Consider the following 20,146-nt stretch of genomic DNA (forward strand, 5'->3'; position numbering starts at 1 on the left):
TGAAGAGCTTCAAAAGGTGTCAAAAATATGAGGAGCATGAAACTGTCTGAAAAATAGGGGGAGCATGAATCGGTGTTGAAAATCATGAAGAGCCTGAAAAAGTGTGAAGAATAAGAAGAGCTTCAAAAGGTGTCAAAAATATGAGGAGCATGAAACGATCTGAAAATTAGGAGGAGCATGAAACCTTGTTGAAAAATATGAAGACCATGAAAGTGTGTGAAAAACATGAAGAGCTTCAAAAGGTGTCAAAAATATGAGGAGCATGAAACGGTCTGAAAAATAGGAGGAACATGAAACGGTTTGACAAATAGGAGGAGCATGAAACGGTGTTGAAAAACATGAAGAACCTGAAAGGTGTCGAAAATATGAAGAGCTTTAAAATGTGTCAAAAATATGAGGAGCATGAAACGGTTTGAAAAATAGGAGAAGAATGAAGTGGTGTTGAAAAACATGAAGAGCCTGAAAAGGTGTGAAAAACATGAAGAGCTTCAAAAGGTGTCAAAAATATGAGGAGCATGAACGCTCTGAAAAATAGGAGGAGCATGAAGCGGTTTTGAAAAACATGAAGAACCTGAAAAGGTGTGAAAAATATGAAGAGCTTCAAAAGGTGTCAAAAATATGAGGAGCATGAACGGTCTGAAAAATTGGAGGAGCATGAAGCAGTGTTGAAAAACATGAAGAGCCTGAAAATGTGTGACAAATATGAAGAGCTTCAAAAGGTGTCAAAAATATGAGGGGCATGAAACGGTCTGAAAAATTGGAAGAGCAAGAAACGGAGTTCAAAAACATGAAGAGCCAGAAGAGATGTGAAAAATATGAAGAGCTACAAAAGTTGTCAAAAATATGAGGAGCATGAACCGTCTGAAAAATAGGAGGAGCATGAAGCGGTGTTGAAAAACATGAAGAGCCTGAAAATGTGTGAAAAATATGAAGAGCTTCAAAACGTGTCAAAAATATGAGGAGCATGAAACGGTCTGAAAAATAGGAGAAGAATGAAGTGGTGTTGAAAAACATGAAGAGCCTGAAAAGGTGTGAAAAACATGAAGAGCTTCAAAAGGTGTCAAAAATATGAGGAGCATGAAACGGTCTGAAAAATAGGAGGAGCATGAAGCGGTTTTGAAAAACATGAAGAACCTGAAAAGGTGTGAAAAATATGAAGAGCTTCAAAACGTGTCAAAAATATGAGGAGCATGAACGGTCTGAAAAATTGGAGGAGCATGAAGCAGTGATGAAAAACATGAAGAGCCTGAAAATGTGTGACAAATATGAAGAGCTTCAAAAGGTGTCAAAAATATGAGGGGCATGAAACGGTCTGAAAAATTGGAAGAGCAACCAACGGAGTTCAAAAACATGAAGAGCCAGAAGAGATGTGAAAAATATGAACAGCTTGAAAAGGTGTCAAAAATATGAGGAGCATGAACCGTCTGAAAAATATGAGGAGCATGAAGCGGTGTTGAAAAACATGAAGAGCCTGAAAATGTGTGAAAAATATGAAGAGCTTCAAAACGTGTCAAAAATATGAGGAGCATGAAACGGTCTGAAAAATAGTAGGAGCAAGAAATGGTGTTCAAAAACATAAAGAGCCAGAAAACGTGTGAAAAAAATGAAGAGCTTCAAAAGGTGTCAAAAATATGAGGAGCATGAAACGGTCTGAAAAATAAGAGGAGCATGAATCGGTATTCAAAAACATGAAGAGCCTGAAAAGATTTGAAAAATATGAAGAGCTTCAAAAGGTGTCAAAAATATGAGGAGCATGAAACGGTCTGAAAAATAGGAGGAGCATGAAGCTGTTTTGAAAAACATGAAGAACCTGAAAAGGTGTGAAACATATGAAGAGCTTCAAAAGGTGTCAAAAATATGAGGAGCATGAACGGTCTGAAAAATTGGAGGAGCATGAAGCAGTGTTGAAAACCATGAAGAGCCTGAAAATGTGTGACAAATATGAAGAGCTTCAAAAGGTGTCAAAAATATGAGGGGCATGAAACGGTCTGAAAAATTGGAAGAGCAAGAAACGGAGTTCAAAAACATGAAGAGCCAGAAGAGATGTGAAAAATATGAAGAGCTACAAAAGTTGTCAAAAATATGAGGAGCATGAACCGTCTGAAAAATAGGAGGAGCATGAAGCGGTGTTGAAAAACATGAAGAGCCTGAAAATGTGTGAAAAATATGAAGAGCTTCAAAACGTGTCAAAAATATGAGGAGCATGAAACGGTCTGAAAAATAGGAGAAGAATGAAGTGGTGTTGAAAAACATGAAGAGCCTGAAAACGTGTGAAAAACATGAAGAGCTTCAAAAGGTGTCAAAAATATGAGGAGCATGAAACGGTCTGAAAAATAGGAGGAGCATGAAGCGGTTTTGAAAAACATGAAGAACCTGAAAAGGTGTGAAAAATATGAAGAGCTTCAAAAGGTGTCAAAAATATGAGGAGCATGAACGGTCTGAAAAATTGGAGGAGCATGAAGCAGTGTTGAAAAACATGAAGAGCCTGAAAATGTGTGACAAATATGAAGAGCTTCAAAAGGTGTCAAAAATATGAGGGGCATGAAACGGTCTGAAAAATTGGAAGAGCAAGAAACGGAGTTCAAAAATATGAAGAGCCAGAAGAGATGTGAAAAATATGAAGAGCTACAAAAGTTGTCAAAAATATGAGGAGCATGAACCGTCTGAAAAATAGGAGGAGCATGAAGCGGTGTTGAAAAACATGAAGAGCCTGAAAAGGTGTGAAAAATATGAAGAGCTTCAAAACGTGTCAAAAATATGAGGAGCATGAAACGGTCTGAAAAATAGGAGGAGCATGAATCGGTATTCAAAAACATGAAGAGCCTGAAAAGATTTGAAAAATATGAAGAGCTTCAAAAGGTGTCAAAAATATGACGAGCATGAAACGGTCTGAAAAATAGGAGGAGAATGAAGTGATGTAGAAAAACATGAAGACCCGGAAAATGAGTGAAATATATGAAGAGCTTCAATAGCTTTCAAAAATATGAGGAGCATGAAACTGTCTGAAAAATAGGAGGAGCATGAAGCGGTGTTAAAGAACATGAAGAGCTTGAAAAGGTGTGAAATATATGAAGAGCTTCAAAAGGTGTCAAAAATATGAGGAGAAGGAAACGGTCTGAAAAATAGGAGGAGTATGAAACGGTGTTCAAAAATATGAAGAGCCTGGAATGGTGTGAAAAATATGAAGAGCCCAAAAAGTGTCAAAAATATGAGGAGCATGAAACGGTGTGAAAAATAGGAGCATGAAGCGGTTTTTAAAAACATGAAGAGCCTGAAAGATATGGAAAATATGAAGAGCTTCAAAAGGTGTGAAATACATGAGGAACATGAAATGGTCTGAAAAATAGGAGGAGCATGAAGCGGTGTTGAAAAACATGAAGAGCCTGAAAAGGTGTGAAAAAAATGAAAAGCTTCAAAAGGTGTCAATAATAAGATGTGCATGAAACAGTCTGAAAAATAGGAGGAGCATGAAACGGTCTGAAATATAGGAGGAGCATGAAGCGGTGTTCAAAACAAGAAGAGCCTGAAAAGGTGTGACAAATATAAAGAGCTTCAAAACGTGTGAAATATATGAGGAGCATGTAACGGTCTGAAAAATAGGAGGAGCATGAAACGGTGTGAAAAACATGAAGAGCATGAAAAGGTGTGAAAAATATGAAGAGCTTCAAAAGGTGTCAAAAATATGAGGAGCATGAAACGGTCTCAAAAATAGGAGGAGCATGAAGCGGTGTTCAAAAACATGAAGAGCCTGAAAAGGTGTGAAAAAAATGAAGAGCTTCAAAAGGTGTCAAAAATATGAGGAGCATGAAACGGTCTGAAAAATAGGAGGAGCATGAAGCGGTCTGAAAAATAGGAGGAACATGAATCTGTGCTCAAATACATGAAGCGCCTGAGAAGGTGCGAAAAATATGCAGAGCTTCAAAAGGTGTGAAAAATATGAGGACCATGAAACGATCTTAAAAATAGGAGGAGCATGAAGCGGTGTTAAAAAACATGAAGAGCCTGAAAAGGTGTGACAAATATAAAGAGCTTCAAGATGTGTGAAAAATATGAGGAGCATGAAACGGTCTGAAAAACAGGAGGAGCATGAAGTGGTGTTGAAAAACATGAAGAGCCTGAAAAAGTGTGAAAAATATAAAGAGCTTCAGAAGGTGTGAAAAACATTAAGAGCTTCAACAGGTGTCAAAAATTAGATGAGCATGAAACGGTCTGAAAAATTGGAGGAGCAAGAAGTAGTGTTGAAAAAAATGAAGAGCCTGAAAAGGTGTGAAAAATATGAAAAGCTTCAAAAGGTGTCAAAAATATGAGGAGCATGAAACGGTCTGAAAAATAGGTGGAGCATGAAGCGGTGTTGAAAAATATGAAGAGCCTGGAAAGGTGTGCAAAATATGAAGAGCTTCAAAAGGTGTGAAATATATGAAGAGCTTCAAAAGGTGTCGAAAATGACATGAGCATGAAACGGTCTGAAAAATAGGAGGTGCATTAAGCGGTGTTGAAAAACATGAAGAGCCTGAAAAGGTTTGAGAAATATGAAGAGCTTCAAAAGGTGTCAAAAATGAGATGAGCATGAAACGGGCTGAAAAATAGGAGAAGCATGAAGGGGTGTGGAAAAACATGAAGAGCCTGAAAAGGTTTGAGAAATATGTAGAGCTTCAAAAGGTGTCAAAAATATGAGGAGCATGAAACGGTCTGAAAAATACGAGGAGCATGAAACGGTGTTCAAAAACATGAAGAGCCTGAAAAGGTGTGAAATATATGAAGAGCTTCAAAAGGTGTAAAAAATGAGATGTGCATGAAACGATCTGAAAAATAGGAGGAGCATGAAGTGGTTGTGAAAAACATGAAGAGCCTGAAAAGGTGTGCGAAATACGAAGAGGTTCAAAAGGTGTGAAATACATGAGGAGCATGAAACGGTCTGAAAAATAGGAGGAGCATGAAGCGGTGTTCAAAAACATGAAGAGCCTGAAAATTTGTGAAAAATATGAAGAGCCTCAAAAAGTGTCAAAAATATGAGGAGTATGAAACGGTCTGAAAAATAGCAGGAGCAAGAAGCGGTGTTGAAAAACATGAAGAGGCTGAAAACGTGTGAAAAATATGAAGAGCTTCAAAGGGTGTCAAAAATGAGATGAGCATGAAACGGTGTGAAAAATAGGAGGAGCATGAAGCGGTTTTAAAAATCATGAAGAGCCGAAAAAGGTTTGAAAAATATGAAGAGCTTCAAAAGGTGTGAAAATATGAAGAGCTTCAAAAGGTGTCAAAATGAGATGAGCATGAATGGGTCTGAAAAACAGGAGGAGCATGAAACGGTCTGAATAATAGAAGGAGCATGAAACGGTGTTTAAACAAATGAAGAGCCTGAAAAGGTGTGAAAAATATGAAGAGTTTCAAAAGGTTTGAAAAATATGAGGAGCATGAAATGGTCCGAAAAATAGGAGATGCATGAAGTTGTGTTGAAAAATATGAAGAGCCTGAAAAGGTGTGAAAAATATGAAGAGCTTCAAAAGGTGTCAAAAATTAGATGAGCATGAAACGGTCTGAAAAATCGGAGGAGCATCAAGCGGTGTTGAAAATCTTGAAGAGCCTGAAAAGGTGTGAAAAATATGAAGAGCTTCAAAAGGTGTGAAATACATGAGGAGAATGAAACTCTATGAAAAATAGAAGGTGTATGAAGTGGTGTTCAAAAACATGAAGAGTCTGAAAAGGTTTGAAAAATATGAAGAGCTTCAAAATGTTTGAAAAATATGAGGAGCATGATATGGTTTCAAAAATAGGATTATCATGAAGCGGTGTTCAAAACATGAAGAGCCTGAAAAGTTTTCAAAAATATGAAAAGCTTCAAAAGGTGTCAAAAATAAGATGAGCATGAAACGTTCTGAAAAATAGGAGGTGCATGAAGCAGTGTTGAAAAACATGAAGAGCCTGAAAAGGTGTGAAAAATAGGAGGAGCTTCACAAGGTGTCAAATATATAAGGAGCATGAAACGGTCTGAAAAATAGGAGGAGCATGAAGCAGTCGTCAAAAACATGAAGAACCTGAAAAGTTTTGTAAAATATGAAGAGCTTCAAAAGGTGTGAAAAATATGAGGAACATGAAACGGTCTGAAAAATAGGAGCAGCATGAAACAGTGTTGAAAAACATGAAGAGCCTGAAAAGGTGTGAAAAACATGAAGAGCCTCAAAACGTGTCAAAAATATGAGGAGTATGAAACGGTCTGAAAAATAGGAGGATCATGAAGTGGTGTTCAAAAACATGAAGAGCCTGAAAAGGTGTGAAAAATATGAAGAGCCTCAAAAGGTGTAAAAAATGAGATGTGCATGAAACGATCTGAAAAATAGGAGGAGCATGAAGTGGTTGTGAAAAACATGAAGAGCCTGAAAAGGTGTGCAAAATATGAAGAGCTTCAAAAGGTGTTAAATACATGAGGAGCATGAAACGGTCTGAAAAATAGGAGGAGCATGAAGCGGTGTTCAACAACATGAAGAGCCTGAAAAGGTGTGAAAAATATGAAGAGCCTCAAAACGTGTCAAAAATATGAGGAGTATGAAACGGTCTGAAAAATAGCAGGAGCAAGAAGCGGTGTTGAAAAACATGAAGAGGCTGAAAACGTGTGAAAAATATGAAGAGCTTCAAAAACGTGAAAAATAAGAAGAGCTTCAAAAGGTGTGAAAAATATGAAGAGCTTCAAAAGGTGTCAAAAATGAGATGAGCATGAAACCGTCTGAAAAATAGGAGGAGCAAAAAAGGTTGTTGAAAAACATGCAGAGACTGAAAAAGTGTGAAAAATATGAACGGCTTCAAAAGATGTGAAAAATATGAAGAGATTCAAAAGGTGTCAAAAATGAGATGAGCATGAAACCGTCTGAAAAATAGGAGGAGCATGAAGCGGTGTTGAAAAACATGAAGAGCCTGAAAACGTGTGAAAAATATGAAGAGCTTCAAAAGTTTTGAAAAATAAGAAGAGCTTCAAAAGGTGTCAAAAATGAGATCTGCATGAAATGGTCTGAAAAATAGGAGGAGCATGATGTGGTGTTGAAAAAAATGAAGAGCCTGAAAAGGTGTGAATTATACGAAGAGCTTCAAAAGGTGTCAAAAATATGTGGAGCATGAAACGGTCCGAAAAATAGGAGGAGCATGAAGCGGTGTTGAAAAACATGAAGATCCTGAAAAGGTGTGAAAAATATGAAGAGCTTCAAAAGGTGTCAAAAATATGAGGAGCATGAAACGGCCTGAAAAATAGGAGGAGCATGAAACGGTGTTCAAAAACATGAAAAGCCTGAAAAGGTGTGAAAAATATGAAGAGCTTCAAAAGGTGTGAAATACATGAGGAGCATGAAACTCTCTGAAAAATAGAAGGAGCATGAACTGGTGTTCAAAAACATGAAGAGCCTGAAAAGGTGTGAAAAATATGAAGAGCTTCAAAAGGTGTGAAAAACATGAGGAGCATGATATGGTTTGCAAAATAGGATTAGCATGAAGCGGTGTTCAAAAACATGAAGAGCCTGAAAATATGTGAAAAATATGAAAAGCTTCAAAAGGTGTCAAAAATGAGATGAGCATGAAACGGTCTGAAAAATAGGAGGTGCATTAAGCTGTGTTGAAAAACATGAAGAGCCTGAAAAGGTTTGAGAAATATGAAGAGCTTCAAAAGGTGTCAAAAATATGAGGAGCATGAAACGGTCTGAAAAATTGGAGGTGCATGAAGCGGTGTTGAAAAACATGAAGAGCCTGAAAAGGTGTGAGAAATATGAAGAGCTTCAAAAGGTGTCAAATATATGAGTAGCATGAAACGGTCTGCAAAAAAGGAAGAGCATGAAGTGGTGTTGAAAAACATGAAGAGCTTGAAAAAGTGTGAAAAATATGAAAGCTTCAAAAGGTGACAAAAATATGAGGAGCATGAAACGGTCTGAAAAATAGGAGGAACATGAAGTGGTGTTCAAAAACATGAAGAGCCTGAAAAGCTGTGAAAAATATGAAGAGCTTCAAAATGTGTCCAAAATATGACGAGCATGAAACCCTCTTAAAAAAGGAGGAGGATGAAGCGGTGTTCAAAAATATGAAGAGCCTGAAAAGGTGTGAAAAATATGAAGAGCTTCAAACGGTGTCAAAAATATGAGGTGCATGAAACGGTCTGAAAAATAGGAGGAGCATGAAGCGGTGTTGAAAAACATGAAGAGCCTGAAAACGTGTGAAAAATATGAAGAGCTTCAAAAGTTTTGAAAAATAAGAAGAGCTTCAAAAGGTGTCAAAAATGAGATCTGCATGAAAAGGTCTGAAAAATGGGAGGAGCATGAAGCGGTGTTGAAAAACATGCAGAGCCTGAAAAAGTGTGAAAAATATGAACAGCTTCAAAAGATGTGAAAAATATGAAGAGATTCAAAAGGTGTCAAAAATGAGATGAGCATGAACCGTCTGAAAAATGGGAGGAGCATGAAGCGGTGTTGAAAAACATGAAGAGCCTGAAAACGTGTGAAAAATATGAAGAGCTTCAAAAGTTTTGAAAAATAAGAAGAGCTTCAAAAGGTGTCAAAAATGAGATCTGCATGAAATGGTCTGAAAAATAGGAGGAGCATGATGTGGTGTTGAAAAAAATGAAGAGCCTGAAAAGGTGTGAAAAATATGAAGAGCTTCAAAAGGAGTGAAATACATGAGGAGCATGAAAAGGTGTTCAAAAACATGCAGAGACTTAAAAGGTGCGAAAAGTATGAAGAGCTTCAAAAAGTGTCAAAAATTAGATTAGCATGAAAGGGTCTGAAAAATAGGAGGAGCCTGAAGAGGTGTTGAAAAACATGAAGAGGCTGAAAAAGTGTGAAAAATATGAAGAGCTTCAAAAATATGAAAATTATGAAGAGCTTCAAAAGGTGTGAAAAATATGAAGAGCTTCAAAAGATGTCAAAAATGAGATGAGCATGAAACGGTCTGAAAAATGGAGGAGCATGAAGTGGTGTTGAAAATCATGAAGAGCCTGAAAATGTGTGAAATATATGCAGAGCTTCAAAAGGTGTCAAAAATATGAGGAGAATGAAACCGTCTGAAAAATACGAGGAGCATGAAGTGTTGTTGAAATACATGAAGAGCCTGAAAAGGTGTGAAAAATATGAGGAGCTTCAAAAGGTGTCAAAAATATGAGGAGCATGAAACGGTCCGAAAAGTAGGAGGATCATGAAGCGGTGTTGAAAAACATGAAGAGCCTGAAAAGGTGTGAAAAATATGAAGAGCTTCAAAAGGTGTCAAAAATATGAGGAGCATGAAACGGTCTGAAAAATAGGACGAGCATAAGCGGTGTTCAAAAACATGAGCAACCTGAAAAGGTGTGAAAAATATGAAGACCTTCAAAAGGTGTGAAAAATACGAAGAGCTTCAAAAGGTGTCAAAAATTAGATTAGCATGAAAGGGTGTGAAAATTAGGAGGAGCATGAAGTGGTGTTGAAAATCATCAAGAGCCTGAAAAGGTGTGAAATATATGAACAGCTTCAAAAGGTGTGAAAATTATGAAGAGCTTCAAAAGGTGTCAAAATTATGAGGAGCATGAAACGGTCTGAAAAATAGGAGGAGCATGAAACGGTGTTGAAAAACATGAAGAGCCTGAAAAGGTGTGAAAAATATGAAGAGCTTCAAAAGGTGTGAATTATATCAGGAGCATGAAAAGTTCTGAAAATTAGGAGGACCATGAAGCGGTGTTCAAAAACATAAAGAGCCTGAAAATGTGTGAAAAATATGAAGAGCTTCAAAAGATGTCAAAAATATGAGGAGCATGAAACATTCTGAAAAATAGGAGGAGCATGAAGCGGTGTTGAAAAACATGAAGAGCCTGAAAAGGTGTGAAAAATATATAGAGCTTCAAAAGATGTCAAAAATATGAGGAGCATGAAACTGTCTGAAAAATAGGAGGAGCATGAAGCAGTGTTCAAAAACATGAAGAGCCTGAAAACGTGTGAAAAATATGAAGAGCTTCAAAAGTTTTGAAAAATAAGAAGAGCTTCAAAAGGTGTCAAAAATGAGATCTGCATGAAAAGGTCTGAAAAATAGGAGGAGCATGAAGCGGTGTTCAAAAACATGAAGAGCCTGAAAAGGTGTGAAAAATATGAAGAGCTTCAAAAGGTGTCAAAATTAGGAGGAGCATGAAACGGTCTGCAAACCTGGAGGAGCATGAGGTGGTGTTGAAAAACATGAAGAGCCTGAAAAGGTGTGAAAAATATGAAAAGCTTCAAAAGATGTCAAAAATATGAGGAGCATGAAACGGTCTGAAAAATAGGAGGAGCATGAAGTTGTGTTGAAAAACTTGAAGAGCCTGAAAAGGTGTGAAATATATGAAGAGCTTCAAAAGTTGTGAAAAATATGAAGAGCTTCAAAATGTGTGAAATTGATGAGGAGCATGAAACGGTCTGAAAAATAGGAGGAGCATAAAGCTGTGTTCAAAACATGAAGAGCTGAAAAGGTGTGAAAAATTTGAAGAGCTACAAAAGGTGTCAAAAATATGAGGAGCATTAAACGGTCTGAAAAATAGGAGTAGCATGAAGCGGTGTTCAAAAACAGGAAGAGCCTGAAAATTTGTTAAAAAAATGAAGAGCTTCAAAAGGTGTCAAAAATATGAGGAGCATGAAACGGTCTGAAAAATAGGAGGATTATGAAACGGTGTTCAAAAATATGAAGAGCCTGAAAAGGTGTGAAAAATATGAAGAGCATCAAAAGATATGAAAAATATGAAGAGCTTCAAAAGGTGTAAAAAATATGAGGAGCATGAAACGGTCTGAAAAATAGGAAGAGCATGAAACGGTGTTCAAACAAATCAAGAGCCTGAAAAGGTGTGAAAAATATGAAGAGCTTCAAAAGGTTTGAAAAACATGAGGAGCATGAAACGGTCCGAAAAATAGGAGATGCATGAAGTTGTGTTGAAAAACATGAAGAGCCTGAAAAGGTTTGAGAAATATGAAGAGCTTCAAAAGGTGTCAAAAATGAGGTGAGCATGAAACGGTCTGAAAAATAGGAGGTGCATTAAGCGGTGTTGAAAAACATGAAGAACCTGAAAAGGTTTGAGAAATATGAAGAGCTTCAAAAGGTGTCAAAAATATGAGGAGCATGAAACGGTCTGAAAAATCGGAGGTGCATGAAGCGGTGTTGAAAAACATGAAGAGCCTGAAAAGGTGTGAGAAATATGAAGAGCTTCAAAAGGTGTCAAAAATATGAGTAGCATGAAACGGTCTGCAAAAAAGGAGGAGCATGAAGTGGTGTTGAAAAACATGAAGAGCTTGAAAAGGTGTGAAAAATATGAAAGCTTCAAAAGGTGTCGAAAATATGAGGAGCATGAAACTGTCTCAAAAATAGGAGGAGCATGAAACGGTGTTCAAAAACATGAAGAGCCTTAAAAGGTGTGAAAAATATGAAGAGCTTCAAAATGTGTCAAAAATATGACGAGCATGAAACCCTCTTAAAAATAGGAGGAGGATGAAGCTGTGTTCAAAAACAAGAAGAACCTGAAAATTTGTGCAAAATATGAAGAGCTTCAAAAGGTGTCAAAAATATGAGGAGCATGAAACGGCCTGAAAAATAGGAGGAGCATGAAACGGTGTTCAAAAACATGAAAAGCCTGAAAAGGTGTGAAAAAAATGAAGAGCTTCAAAAGGTGTGAAATACATGAGGAGCATGAAACTCTCTGAAAAATAGAAGGAGCATGAACTGGTGTTCAAAAACATGAAGAGCCTGAAAAGGTGTGAAAAATATGAAGAGCTTCAAAAGGTGTGAAAAACATGAGGAGCATGATATGGTTTGCAAAATAGGATTAGCATGAAGCGGTGTTCAAAAACATGAAGAGCCTGAAAATATGTGAAAAATATGAAAAGCTTCAAAAGGTGTCAAAAATGAGATGAGCATGAAACGGTCTGAAAAATAGGAGGTGCATTAAGCGGTGTTGAAAATCATGAAGAGCCTGAAAAGGTTTGAGAAATATGAAGAACTTGAAAAGGTGTCAAAAATATGGGGAGCATGAAACGGTCTGAAAAATCGGAGGTGCATGAAGTGGTGTTGAAAAACATGAAGAGCCTGAAAATGTGTGAGAAATATGAAGAGCTTCAAAAGGTGTCAAATATATGAGTAGCATGAAACGGTCTGCAAAAAAGGAGGAGCATGAAGTGGTGTTGAAAAACATGAAGAGCTTGAAAAGGTGTGAAAAATATGAAAGCTTCAAAAGGTGACAAAAATATGAGGAGCATGAAACGGTCTGAAAAATAGGAGGAGCATGAAGTGGTGTTCAAAAACATGAAGAGCCTGAAAAGGTGTGAAAAATATGAAGAGCTTCAAAATGTGTCAAAAATATGACGAGCATGAAACCCTCTTAAAAATAGGAGGAGGATGAAGCGGTGTTCAAAAACATGAAGAGCCTGAAAAGGTGTGAAAAATATGAAGAGCTTCAAAATGTGTCAAAAATATGACGAGCATAAAACCCTCTTAAAAATAGGAGGAGGATGAAGCGGTGTTCAAAAACATGAAGAGCCTGAAAATGTGTGCAAAATATGCAGAGCTTCAAAAGGAGTGAAATACATGAGGAGCATGAAAAGGTGTTCAAAAACATGCAGAGACTTAAAAGGTGTGAAAAGTATGAAGAGCTTCAAAAAGTTCCAAAAATTAGATTAGCATAAAGGGTCTGAAAAATAGGAGGAGCCTGAAGAGTTGTTGAAAAACATGAAGAGGCTGAAAAAGTGTGAAAAATATGAACAGCTTCAAAAATATGAAAATTATGAAGAGCTTCAAAAAGTGTGAAAAATATGAAGAGCTTCAAAATATGTCAAAAATGAGATGAGCATGAAACGGTCTGAAAAATAGGTGGAGCATGAAGTGGTGTTGAAAATCATGAAGAGCCTGAAAATGTGTGAAATATATGCAGAGCTTCAAAAGGTGTCAAAAATATGAGGAGCATGTAACGGTCTGAAAAATACGAGGAGCATGAAGTTGTGTTAAAAACCATGAAGAGCCTGAAAAGGTGTGAAATATATGAAGAGCTTCAAAAGGTGTAAAAATATGAGGAGCATGAAACGGTCTGAAAAATAGGAGGATCATGAAGCGGTGTTGAAAAACCAGAAGAGCCTGAAAAGGTGTGAAAAATATGAATAGTTTCAAAAGGTGTCAAAAATGAGATGTGCATGAAACGGACTGAAAAATTGGAGGAGCATGAAGTGGTGTTGAAAAATATTAAGAGAATGAAAAGGTGTGCAAAATATGAAGAGCTTCAAAATTTGTCAAATATATGAGGAGCATGAAAAGGTCTGAAAAATAGGAGGAGCATGAAACGGTGTTCAAAAACACGAAGAGCTTGAAAAGCTGTAAAAAATATGAAGAGTTTCAAAAGGTGTGAAATACATGAGGAGCATGAAACGTTCTGAAACATAGGAGGAGCATGAAGCGGTGTTGAAAAACATGAAGAGCCTGAAAATGTGTGAAAAATATGAAGAGCTTCAAAAGGTGTCAAAAATATGAGGAGCATGAAACGGTCTGAAAAATTGGAGGACCATGAAGCGGTGTTGAAAAACATGAAGAGCCTTAAAAGCTGTGAAAAATATGAAGAGCTTCAAAAGGTGTCAAAAATATGAGGAGCATGAAACGGTCTGAAAAATTGGAGGACCATGAAGCGGTGTTGAAAAACATGAAGAGCCTTAAAAGCTGTGAAAAATATGAAGAGCTTCAAAAGGTGTCAAAAATATGAGGAGCATGAAACGGTCTGAAAAATATGAGCAGCATGAAGCGGTGTTGAAAAACATGAAGAGCCTGAAAAGGTGTGAAAAATATGAAGAGCTTCAAAAGGTGTGAAATACATGAGGAGCATAAAACTCTCTGAAAAAGAGAAGGAGCATGAAGTGGTGTTCAAAAACATGAAGAGCCTGAAAAGGTGTGAAATATATGAAGAGCTTCAAAAGGTGTGAAAAACATGAGGAGCATGATATGGTTTGAAAAATAGGATTAGCATGAAGCGGTGTTCAAAAACATGAAGAGCCTGAAAAGTTGTGAAAAATATGAAAAGCTTCAAAAGATGTCAAAAATGAGATGAGCATGAAACGGTCTGAAAAATAGGACGTGCATGAAGCTGTGGTGAAAAACATGAAGAGCCTGAAAAGTTGTGAAAAATATGAAGAGCTTCAAAAGGTTTCAAAAATATGAGGAGCATGAAACGGTCTGAAAAATAGGAGGAGCATGAAGCGGTGTTCAAAAACATGAAGAGCCTGAAAAGGTGTGAAAAATATGAAGAGCTTCAAAAGGTGTCAAAAATATGAGGAGGATGAAAAGGTCTGCAAAATCGGAGGAGCATGAAGCGTTGTTGAAAAATATGAAGAGCCTAAAAAGGTGTGAGAAATATGAAGAGCTTCAAAAGGTGTTAAAAATATGAGTAGCATGAAACGGTCTGCAAAAAAGGAGGAGCATGAAGTGGTGTTGAAAAAGATGAAGAGCCTGAAAAGGTGTTAAAAATATGAAAGCTTCAAAAGGTGTCAAAATTATGAGGAGCATGAAACGGTCTGAAAAATAGGAGGAGCATGAAGCTCTGTTGAAAATCATAAAGAGCCTGAAAACGTGTGAAATATATGAAGACCTTCAAAATTTGTCAAAAATATGAAGAGCTTCAAAAGGTGTTAAAATGAGATGAGCATGAAACGATCTGGAAAATAGGAGGAGCATGAAGTGGTGTTGAAAAAATGAAGAGCCTGGAAAGGTGTGAAAAATATGAAGAGCTTCAAAAGATGTGAAAAACATGAAGAGCTTCAAAAGGTGTCAAAATGAGATGAGCATGAAACGGTCTGAAAAATAGGAGGAGCATGAAGTCGTGTTGAAAAAAAGGAAAAGTCTGAAAAAGTGTGAAATATATGAAGAGCTTCAAAAGGTTTCAAAAATATGAGGAGAATGAAACAGTCTGAAAAATAGGAGGAGCATGAAGCGATGTTGAAAAACATGAATTGTCTGAAAACGTGTGGAAAATATGAAGAGATTCATAAATGTGAAAAATATGAAGAGCTTCAAAAGGTGTGAAACATATGAAGAGCTTCAAAAGGTGTCAAAAAAGAGATGAGCATGAAAAGGTCTGAAAAATAGGAGGAGCATGAAGCGGTGTTGAAAATCATGAAGAGCCTGAAAACATGTGAAAAATATGAAGACCTTCAAAATTTGTCAAAAATATGAACACCTTCAAAAGGTGTTAAAATGAGATGAGCATGAAATAATCTGAAAAATAGGAGGAGCATGAAGTGGTGTTGAAAAAATGAAGAGCCTGGAAAGGTGTGAAATATCTGAAGAGCTTCAAAAGGTGTCAAAAATATGAGGAGCATGAAACGGTCGGCAAAATACGACGAGCATGAAGCGGTGTTGAAAAATATGAAGAGCCTGAAAAGGTGTGAAAAATATGAAGAGCTTCAAAAGGTGTCAAAAATATGAGGAGCATGAAACAATCTGAAAAATAGGAGGAGCATGATATAGTGTTCAAAAACATGAAGAGCCTGAAAAGGTGTGAAAAATATGAAGAGCTTCAAAAGATTTCAAAAATATGAGGAGCATGAAACAATCTGAAAAATAGGAGGAGCATGATATAGTGTTCAAAAATATGAAGAGCGTGAAAAGGTCTGAAAAATATGAAGAGCTTCAAAAGGTGTCAAAAATATGAGGAGCATGAAACGGTCTGAAAAAGAGGAAGAGCATGAAGAAGTGTTCAAAAACATGAAGAGCCTGAAAAGGTGTGAAAAATATGAAGAGCTTCAAAAGATTTCAAAAATATGAGGAGCATGATACAGTTTGAAAAATAGGAGAAGCATGAAGCGGTGTTGAAAAACATGAAGAGTGTGAAAATGCGTGAAAATATGAAGAGCTTCAAAAATATTAAAAATATGAAGATCTTCAAAAGTTGTGAAAAATATGAAGAGATTAAAAAGGTGTCAAAAATGAGATGAGAATCAAACGTTCTGAAAAATAGGAGGAGCATGAAGCGGTGTTGAAAATCATGAAGAGCCTGAAAAGGTGTGAACAATATAAAAAGCTTCAAAAGGTGTCAAAATGAGATGAGCATGAAACGCTCTGAAAAATAGGAGCAGCATGAAGTGGTGTTGAAAAAAATGAAAAGCCTGAAAAGGTGTGAAACATATGAAGAGCTTCAAAAGGTGTCAAAAATATGAGCAGAATGAAACGGTCTGCAAAATACGAGGAGCATGATATAGTGTTCAAAAACATGAAGAGCCTGAACAGGTGTGACAAATATGAAGAGCTTCAAAAGGTGTGAAATACATGAGGAGGATTAAACGGTCTGAAAAATAGGAGGAGCATGAAGCGGTGTTCAAAAACATGAAGAGCCTGGAAAGGTGTGAAAAATATGAAGAGCTTCAATAGATGTCAAAAATATGAGGAGATTAAACGGTCTGAAAAATAGGAGGAGCATGAAGCCGTGTTCAAAAACATGAAGAGCCTGAAAAGGTGTGAAAAATATGAAGAGCTTCAAAAGGTGTCAAAAATATGAGGAGCATGAAACGGTCTGAAAAATAGCAGGAGCATGAAGCGGTGTTGAAAAACATGAAGAGCCTTAAAAGGTGTGAAAAATATGAAGAGCTTCAAAAGGTGTCAAAAATATGAGGAGCATGAAACGGTCTGAAAAATATGAGCAGCATGAAGCGGTGTTGAAAAACATGAAGAGCCTGAAAACGTGTGAAAAATATGAAGACCTTCAAAATTTGTCAAAAATATGAAGAGCTTCAAAAGGTGTTAAAATGAGATGAGCAGGAAACGATCTGAAAAATAGGAGGAGCATGAAGTGGTGTTGAAAAAATGAAGAGCCTGGAAAGGTGTGAAACATCTGAAGAGCTTCAAAAGGTGTCAAAAATATGAGGAGCATGAAACGGTCGGCAAAATACGACGAGCATGAAGCGGTGTTGAAAAACATGAAGAGCCTGAAAAGGTGTGAAAAAATATGAAGAGCTTCAAAAGGTGTCAAAAATATGAGGAGCATGAAACAATCTGAAAAATAGGAGGAGCATGAAGCGGTGTTCAAAAACATGAAGAGCCTGAAAAGGTGTGAAAAATATGAAGAGCTCAAAAAGTGTCAAAAATATGAGGAGCATGAAACGATCTGAAAAATAGAAGGAGCATGAAACGGTGATCAAACACATGAAGAGCCTGAAAAGGTGTGGAAAATATGAAGAGCTTCAAAAGGTGTGAAATACATGAGGAGCATGAAACTCTCTGAAAAATAGGAGGAGCATGAAGCGGTGTTCAAAAACATGAAGAGCCTGAAATGGTGTGAAAAATATGAAGAGCTTCAAAAGGTGTCAAAAATATGAGGAGGATGAAACGGTCTGCAAAATCGGAGGAGCATGAAGCGTTGTTGAGAAACATGAAGAGCCTAAAAAGGTGTGAAAAACATGAAGAGTTTCTAAAGGTGTCAAAAATATGAGGAGCATGAAACTGTCTGAATAATAGAAGCAGCATGAAACGGTGTTGAAAAACATGAAGAGCCTGAAAACGTGTGAAAAACATGAAGAGCCTGAAAAGGTGTGAAAAATATGAAGAGCTCCAAATGTGTCAAAAATATGAGGAGCATGAAACGATCTGAAAAATAGGAGGAGCATGAAGCGGTGTTGAAAAACATGAAGAGCCTGAAAACGTGTGAAAATTATGAAGAGCTTCAAAAGGTGTGAAAAATATGAAGAGCTTCCAAAGGTGTCAAAAATGAGATGAGCATGAAACGGTCTGAAAAATAGGAGGAGCATTAAGTGGTCGTGAAAATCATGAAGTGCCTGAAAAGGTGTGAAATATATGAAGAGCTTCAAAAGTTGTGAAAAAATGAGGAGGTTCAAAAGGTGTCAAAAATATGAGGAGCATGAAACGGTCTGAAAAATAGGAGGAGCATGAAACGGTGTTCAAAGACATGAAGAGCCTGAAAAGATGTGAAAAATATGAAGAGCTTGAAAAGGTGTGAAATACATGAGGAGCCTGAAGCAGTCTGAAAAATAGGAGGAGCATGAAACGGTGTTGAAAAACATGAAGAGCCTGAAAAGGTGTGAAAAATAGGAAAAGCTTCACAAGGTGTCTAATATATGAGGAGCATGAAACGGTCTGAAAAATAGGAGGATCATGAAGCGGTGTTGAAAAACATGCAGAGCCTGAGAACTTGTGAAAAATATGAAGAGCTTCAAAAGGTGTCAAAAATATGAGGAGAATGAAACGGTGTGAAAAATAGGAGGATCATGTAGCGGTGTTGAAAAACATGAAGAGTCTGAAAAGGTGTGAAAGATATGTAGAGTTTCTAAAGATGTCAAAAATATGAGGAGCATGAAACGGTCTGAAAAATAGGAGGAGCATGAAGTGGTGTTGAAAAACATGAAGAGCCTGAAAAAGTGTGAAAAATTTGAAGAGCTTCAAAAGGTGAGAAATACATGAGGAGCATGAAACTCTCTGAAAAATAGGAAAAGCATGAACCGGTGTTGAAAAACATGAAGAGCCTGAAAAGGTGTGAAAAATATGAGAGCTTCAAAAGGTGTCAATAATAAGAGGTGCATGAAACAGTCTGAAAAATAGGAGGAGCATGAATCTGTCTGAAAAATAGGAGAAGCATGAAGCGGTGTTGAAAAAAATGAAGAGCCTGAAAAGGTGTGAAAAATATGAAAAGCTTCAAAAGGTGTCAAAAATATGAGGAGCATGAAACGGTCTGAAAAATAGGTGGAGCATGAAGCGGTGTTGAAAAATATGAAGAGCCTGGAAAGGTGTGCAAAATATGAAGAGCTTCAAAAGGTGTGAAATATATGAAGAGCTTCAAAAGGTGTCAAAAATGAGATGAGCATGAAACGGTCTGAAAAATAGGAGGAGCAGGAAACGGTGATCAAAAACATGAAGAGCCTGAAAAGGTGTGAAAAATATGAAGAGCTTCAAAAGGTGTGAAATACATGAGGAGCATGAAACGGGCTGAAAAATAGGAGAAGCATGAAGGGGTGTGGAAAAACATGAAGAGCCTGAAAAGGTTTGAAAAATATGAAGAGCTTCAAAAGGTGTGAAATACATGAGGAGCATGAAACTCTCTGAAAAATAGTAACAGCATGAAGCGGTGTTGAAAAACATGAAGAGCCTGAAAACGTGTGAAAATATGAAGAGCTTCTAAAATATGAAAAATATGAAGAGCTTCAAAAGGTGTGAAAAATTTGAAGAGCTTCAAAAGGTGTCAAAATGAGATGAGCATGAAACGGTCTGAAAAATAGGAGGAGCATGAAGCGGTGTTGAAAATCATAAAGAGCCTGAAAAGTTGTGAAAAATATGAAGAGCTTCAAAAGACGTGAAAAATTTGAAGAGCTTCAAAAGGTGTCAAAATGAGATGAGCATGAAACGGTCTGAAAAATAGGAGGAGCATGAAGTTTTGTTGAAAAAAATGAAGAGCCTGAAAAGGTGTGAAATATATAAAGAGCTTCAAAAGGTGTCAAATATATGAGGAGAATGAAACGGTCTGCAAATTAGGAGAAGCCTGAAATGGTGTTCAAAAACATGAAGAGCCTGAAAAGGTGTGAAAAACGTGAAGAGCCTGAAAATGTGTGAAAAATATGAAGAGCTTCAAAAGGTGTAAAAAATGAGATGAGCATGAAACCGTCTGAAAAAGAGGAGGAGCATGAAGTGGTTGTGAAAAACATGAAGAGCCTGAAAAGGTGTGCAAAATATGAAGAGCTTCAAAAGGTGTGAAATACATGAGGAGTTTGAAACGGGCTGAAAAATAGGAGAAGCATGAAGTGGTGTGGAAAAATATGAAGAGCGTGAAAAGGTGTGGAAAATATGAAGAGCTTCAAAAGGTGAGAAATACATGAGGAGCATGAAACTCTCTGAAAAATAGAAGGAGCATGAAGTGGTGTTCAAACATGAAGAGCCTGAAAAGGTGTGAAAAATATGAAGAGCTTCAAACCGTGTCAAAAATATGAGGAGCATGAAACGGTCTGAAAAATAGGAGGAGCAAGAAGCCTTTTTCAAAAACATGAAGAGCCTGAAAAGGTCTGAAAAATATGAAGAGCTTGAAAAGGTGTGAAATATATGAAGAGCTTCAAAAGGTGTCAAAAATGAGATGAGCATGAAACGGTGTGAAAAATTGGAGGAGCATGAAGCGGTTTTGAAAAAAATGAAGAGGCTGAAAAGGTGTGAAATATATGAAGAGCTTCAA

Source organism: Dama dama, chromosome 3, assembly GCF_033118175.1.
Source record: "Dama dama isolate Ldn47 chromosome 3, ASM3311817v1, whole genome shotgun sequence".
Classification (NCBI taxonomy): Eukaryota; Metazoa; Chordata; class Mammalia; order Artiodactyla; family Cervidae; genus Dama; species Dama dama.